Source organism: Echinops telfairi, unplaced genomic scaffold (assembly GCF_000313985.2).
Source record: "Echinops telfairi isolate 266 unplaced genomic scaffold, ASM31398v2 ScPeMD7_7407;HRSCAF=8445, whole genome shotgun sequence".
NCBI lineage: Eukaryota > Metazoa > Chordata > Mammalia > Afrosoricida > Tenrecidae > Echinops > Echinops telfairi.
Window position 1 is genome coordinate 8,533,766 of NW_022111307.1, and position 7,197 is coordinate 8,540,962.

The 7,197-nt window shown below is 44.5% G+C and overlaps 1 pseudogene; it reads right to left on the reverse strand.

The window, feature by feature from the left end:
- Window positions 1-422: 422 nt before the first annotated feature.
- Window positions 423-1,111, reverse strand: LOC101649337 (annotated as a pseudogene).
- Window positions 1,112-7,197: the final 6,086 nt, after the last annotated feature.

Consider the following 7,197-nt stretch of genomic DNA (forward strand, 5'->3'; position numbering starts at 1 on the left):
GGCCTCCTACACCCTCATGAAAACTCACGAGAGGAGTTTTCTTCATGGTTCCAGATTTTTTTCCAGCTTCTGACAAAAAACACTAGTTCAAACTTCAAATTCCAAAGAGTTCCTTTTTTCTTCAGTCTGTCAACAGCGGCCTAGGCAAAAGTCTCTTGGGATGCAAATATCCTGAGTACTCCAAAACACTGGGTGGGACTATCTCTTCAGAGCCTTCTTTGCAGATATGCCCTAAACTCATCTAAAGATCGAATTAATGGCTTGAGGCAAGTGGTCTTACAAACTCTATTTTCATACTTCCCCAAATCATTTCTATAAATCATATCAATAATAAACAGAAGAAATCAGTATAAACGAAGTAGAATCAGATACTAAACTCAATTCTTTGTTTGGTTTTTTATTGTTGCTCAGTCATGTCTTTATTAGGCTGTGGCAGCCAAGTCGTCCTTAACTTCAGTTGGGGTCAGTCTCTGAAATCCAGCTTCATTGCAGATTCCAACTTCTATGTTATCTTCTGTCATCTGCCCTTCAAAGCTTTCCTTTAGGGTCAAGATAGCTGTATGGATGGCGTCTTCAAGTTCCAGATCTTGATTATATCTTTTTTCCAGGAAGGTTTTCATATTCACATAGTTCTTTCCCATTGCTGTGGGATGCAAAGTAAGCACCAGACGGATCTGACTGAGATAAATAAGGTCGTCCTTCATTCCAACCACAAATTAGTAAAGAAACTCCAAATGGCTGTACAACCACCAGACTGGGTGTATCCTTGCATGACAGAAGCTACTCTTTGTACCATCTGCACTGTGGGAATAGGTTCTTGGTAAACCAGATAGCACTGCTGAGCTACTTCCCAAGCTCTGTTACATGTACTCTGTACTCTGGGCCCATGCCACTGTACACCAGGCCTATATGCTTGGTGATGCGTTCCACTTGTGCACACTCCGCTCCTCATACAGAGTGGACTTCTGTTTCCGTTGCTAATACCACACCATATGCAGCTTAATTCCCACTGAAGGAGCTCCAGCCACAACAGCCAAGGCATGGTCAATCTGGACACGTTTCCAGATGGGCTGGATGTAGTCAGCAAAAAGCCGAACCCACGTTCCGCCATCTTTACCCGGAGGTCTGTGGCACGACTACACACATCTAAACTCAGTTCTTAAAACACTCAAGTTCAGTCCTTGTTTAGCTTATCTAAATCCTTATCTGAACCATTCTATTGATACAGAAATAGGGGTTTAGCCTCCGAAAGCATCAAACCAGATCCAGGCATTCTGTCAGCCATTTTTCTCTAAACAGCTCTGAGAAATTCAAGGGGCAATTTCTACCCCTCACCTCAAAATATACATTAACAACATTCAGTTTTTGCTGCTCCACACAGGAATTACCAAAGACTACAACCAAACAAAGCTAACTTCCCATATTCTTTCCAAAAAACAACCCAGTAAACTGCACGGACATATCTGACCTCTGGCTAGCCAAAGAAGGAACACTACCATGAAGGGGAGGTCAAGCAAGCATCCACTCTCCATCTTTATGATTTGTTTCTCCAGTGCCCCACTCCTGGTACCACAATGTGTTAGTCCAGGTACACTAGAGAAACAAATTCATGGACACTTGTGTATAAGAAAGAGATTTATATACAAGAGCAGTTGAATATTGAGAAAATAACCCAGCCCAGATCACATCCATAAGTCCGATATTAGTGTCTCTCAGGGAGTGAGGCAAGAGAGAGAGACACACTTTGCTGACACGACACACGGCACTACGCTGATAGACCCCGTGCCCTGCGAATTGAAGGAGCCATGGGGAGACTCCTGCCAGCACTGAGATGCTTCCACTGCCCCTGGATCCACAAGACTTTGCACCCACTGGCCTGTGATCTTCCTGCATTCGGCATCATTGCATGTGTTGTGTGAGTCTGAAGAGGACTTTATAGATTGGTTTCTCAATATTGCACTGCTCTTATATAAGGCTCTTATACACCTATGAGTTGTATGAATTTGTTTCTCGAGTCTACCCGGACTAACACAAGATTGGTTTCGCTTGTTGTGTTTCATAGAACTGTGGTCATGCATTGTGTACTGAGTGTTTGACAATTCAGCAAGGTCTGCTGGTTCATCTGGGATGTGTGGTGGGTGGTTGCTTGGTGCGGGTGTGAATGTAAATGTGTGTGAGTAGTACTCGCTTTCTCCTGTTGATGGACATGTATGTTCTCCGACAGCAGGTGTGTTCAGCAGTGCCCAGTGTGCACCTGTTGGTCTTTCCTCCTCAGTGTTCCCATTTGGAGCCCGACTTTGTTTCTCTGTGACTGTTACCGCCTTTCCGTTTTCTGAACCGAGTCGTTCTTGACCCTCGTCCTTTTTGTGACATAACTGCTCCAAACGAACAGACAGACTCGCTGCCGTGACGTCACTTCTGACTCGCACCGCCTGCAGGACAAAGTGGAACGTCCCCTGTGGGCTTCTGAGACGAACTCTGCAGGAGGAGAAAGCCCTGTCTTTCTCCCACGGAGTGGCTGCTGGTTTCGAATTGCTGATTTTGCAGTTTACTCAACCTAGAACCGCTACGCCACCAGGGCTCTCCAACATGACTTCTCAACTCCAAAGCTCACTGCCGACTTGACTTGTAGGGCCAGCGCTGCTAGCTCCCTCCTATTAGGGGAGGGGGCTTGGTGGGAGAGAGCGAGCAGTGAATACCGTCAGAATTCTCCCCTCAAGACCAATAATGACAGAGATACAAGGAGGGGAAGGGGAAGGTGGGGGGACAAAGGAGGAACCGATCACAATGATCTATATAGAACCCCTTCCCAGGGAAAAGGACAGCAGAAAAGTGTGTGAAAGGAGACATCGTTTAGTGTAAGACATGAACAAAAAAATTATCAAGGGTTCATGAGTGGGGTAGGGAGGAAGAGAAAAAATGAGCTGATACCAAGGGCTCAAGTAGAAAATATTTTGAAAATGATGATGGCAAAATATGTACAAATGTGCTTGACACGATGTATGTGTGGATTGTGATAAGAGCGGTACCAGCCCCAATAAAATGATTTTAAAAAATTACACTAATAATTAGTACAAGGAAGAAGAGTGTGTGCTAAAATTGACTGTAGTGATTGTACAATTCTTGATGTGGTTGAACTACGAAATTGTATGGTATGTGGATGAAGTGCAATAAAACTTTTAAAATATTTTTTAAAAAGAAAAGGCAAAAACCACAAGCCAAGGAATTTTTTAAAAAGGCTCATCTATTGGAGACACAAGCAATAATTGAGAGAAATATACAGAGTAAACACAGGGCTCTAGTGGTACAGGGGAAACCGACCCAGATTGGGGGGCTGGGAAAGCCTGCCTGGAGGAAGAGGTAGGGAAATAATGAAGGACTCAAGAGTGAACCCAACCAGCGGGGCGCATGTAGCAGAATATAAAACGCCGTTCTCACGGGCGAGAGCAAGCTGATGACAGGAGCTGCACAAAGCGAAGTGTGGCAGAAGGCTTTGGGGCTGGGGATTGTGTCAGGGATCGCCGCACTGAGAGAGGAGGACGTGGGCCGGATTGAAGGGACTTATTTGTGCTAAATTGGGGTTGAAAATGATTGTGTCATTCTTTTAAAGCAGGGGCATTCGTGCTATATTTGTGCTTAATGGAGTGTGAAAGAGAATTAGAGTGGAACAAGATTGGACGCCAGGAGGATGTTTGTTAGGAAATGGTAGCAGGCTCCAGGCCAGAGGGGTTGTGGCCTGAGCTAAGGAGTTGTATTGGTGCTAATGAGATGTGGGCAGCTTTGAGTGATACTAAAGTAATGGAATTGTTAGAACTTGATGTTTCATGGTGGGGCAAGAGCGCTTGGATAGTGAGTAGTAATTGAGTTCCTTTTGATGATGAGGCCCACAAACGGGGGACATTTGGAGGTGGGAGAGAAACTCCAGTTTTGACATGTTTGAGGTTAAGATGCTCTCAGGACGGTGAAGGCAAGACAAGAAGCCTGAGTGGAGCTCGTCAGACTGTGGACTCGAGAGACAGGTTTTGAAACCCTTGGCATAGTGCATCATAGTGGGAGGAGACCTGGTGGCGTAGTGGTTATGCATTGGGCTGATAAGTACCAGGTCAGCAGTTCAAAACCACCAGCTGTGATCCACTGGAAAAAGGCAGTTCTTTTTTCTACTAGACAGTCTTCTACTCCGATAGCCTCGGAAACTCGCAGGGACAGTTCTACCCTGTCCTGTAGGGCGGCTATGATTTGGCATGGTTCAGCAGGGAGTTTGGTTTGGGTGTTTTGGCATCATGGCATCTGACTTTGTGGGAGTAATGGCATCATCTAGTGACTACACTTTAGGTCTTTGAAACAAAGATACACGTTGACTGACAGAGCAGGGGACCTCTGAGTGTTGCAAATGGTTAACATATTCAGCTCCTGACTGATAGGTTGGAAGCCCTAGTTTCATCCAGAGGTGCCTTGGAAGAAAGGTTTGGTTTTCTCCTACTTCAGAAGAAGGAGCTATTGAAAACCTTAGGGAGCACGATTCTACTCTGATAGACATGGGGTAGCCATTAGTCAGAGTGGATACCACGCTTAACTAGATCCAACCCTGGGGACCACCTTTAAGAGGGAGATCAAGGAAGTCATTGTCCACAGGAGGCACTGGAGAAATGTGGCCAGCAAGGTGGAAGAAAACTGGGAGGTTATTGTGGGAACTTATGGCAGAGAAGGGGAGGCTTTGAGCATGTTTCAGTGTACTTGAGAAGAATCGGAGCCAGATTAAAGATTCGGGAAAAGAAATAGGAATAGTTAAGTCCTTATGGAAAATTATGGTATCTGCCCCACCCCCAACCCATGGTTTTGTTTGTTTGTTACATTTTGTGAATTGGATAAAGGTGAGAGTGATTGGCATTAGCGGTCCTGTAAACATTATGATCTAGGAAGCCTTTTAGGGTCATTATAGTTGGAATTGACTCACGGCAATGTTCTTAGGTTTGTTTTTTCCCCCTTACCACTCCCCACTCCCTACCCCCTGTATGGTTGTAGATTTAGGAATTGAGCTGACATCTCACTTAAGTGGCTGCTTATTTCAAGACAAGCCTTGAAAACCCCAGACACCATCTGGGCACCATCTGATTTCTTCACCGCACTTTGCAATGCACCCATATCTTCAGTGGTCTCTTTATGGGGGCTAGTGTTGAGCAACTGTTCTTAGATTAAGGGCTCAGATTAAGTGTGAGCTCAAACTCCATTAATATTTAAGATCTATATACCTCTCTGATCTAGTTTAGAGGCAGCATTATTAGCTTCTTGAAAAAAAACAACATAGCCCCTATGAGACATTTGGTAATCCTATGAATAATCTCATTAATCTAGCCAATGGTATAGAATTGAAACTACTACTTTAAAAAAAGAGAGAATGTATATCGGAAAGCCTTTTAGACTAAATACATGGAACATTCACTTATCCAGCTTAAAGCTTAAGTGACAGAACACTGTTTAACAATAAGGCTTAGACACAGGCAACGATTTTAATAGCTCTCATTCACTAAGGCAAAACGATTTGACTTACTGACTGCTGCTTCCGTGGACATTCCAAGTAAAATGAAACCCTTGACAAGTTCAGTCTTTCCTCCCTTTTTCATGGTGTCTGCCCAGCTGTGAAGGGTGAGAGTTTCTTGACATCTAGTGGTAATCCACACTGAAGGCTGCAGTCTTTGATCTTCCTCAGCCAGTGCCACAGTCCTCCTCCTCCTCAGCAAACAAGGTGTGGCAACTGCATATCAAAGGTTGTTAGTAGCCTTCCTCCAGTGAGTGTCTTGAAGTGTTTGCTCATCGTGCAGATTGGACCGGTATGGTGAAAGGACAGAACCCTGACACAACGCCGTTCCCGAGTTTGACCCATGCAGCATCTCCTTGTTCTGTTCAAAGGACTGCTGTGTGGTCAGTGAACACCATGAAGTGTTCCGAATGACCATTCTTTGCAGTGTTATGCGTAGTGTAAGCTGACAGTGCAGTTAATTTAATCAGGAGGCTAAGTGGGTTTCCAACAGCAAAGTTCATTTTTCGCCTGGGTGCAGACAGGGTGAGGTGGAACAGGGCGCCTGCCCGAGCTCAGGGACTAGCGCCCTTATCTAGTGTACGACATGAGGAACCGGCTTGGCCCCTTGGGGTGGACTATACAGGCTGAGCTCTTGATCGATCCGTGTCAGGAGAGCTCCAGATAGCCATCATTGGCCATCATCGTTGTTTTGTTCTGATTCCAGCATGGTCACCGAGGCCCTTGGCTCCTTGGGTTTTGACGAAGGCACATTCTTTCCAGTTTGTGCAGAACTTTGTACAGGGGCTCAGGCAAACATGGAGGAACTTTGGTTCCTGGCAGACTCTGTTATAGTCTTACACATACCGTATATACTCGGGCATAAGCCTACCCGAAATTTTCAAAATAAAGTTTTTGAAAATTTTAGTTTGAAAATTTCGGGTCAGCTTGTACTTGATTATATATGATAGTTCATTGTGATTCACACAGTTGAATGCCTTCACATAGTCAATAACACACAAGTAAACATCTTTTCTGGTATCCCTCGTGCCGTGCCCCCTTCTGAATCTGGCTTGGATTTCTTGCAGTTCTCTGCCACTGTACTGTCACTACTTTTTTTTTATTCAGCAAAGTTTTACTTGCATGTGATCTCAATGATATTTTTTATGATTTCCGTATTCTGATGGGTCACCTTTCTTTTGAATGGGGACACATGGATCTCTTCCAGTCGGTTGGCTAGGTAGCTGTCTTCCAATTGTCTTGGCATAAATGAATGAGGGCTTCCAGTGCTACATCTACTTGATACATTTCATTTGGTGTATTCTGTCGGTTCCTGGAGCCACGTTTTTGGTTAATGCCGTGAGTGCTGCTTGGACTTCCTCCTTCATATCACTGACTATTGATCATAGGCCGCCTCTTGAATTGGTGGAACATTGACCAGTTCTTTTTTTGTACTGAGATAGTTAAGGTTTATTTATTTTTAAAAATCATTTTATTGGGGGCTCATATAACTCTTATCACAATCCATACATACATCAGTTGTATAAAGCACATTTGTACATTTGTTACCCTCATCATTCTCAAAATATTTGCTCTCCACTTAAGCCCCTGGCATCAGCTCCTCATTTCCCCCTTCCCCCTCCCTCCCCGCTCCCCCCTCCCTCATGAACACTTAAAAATTT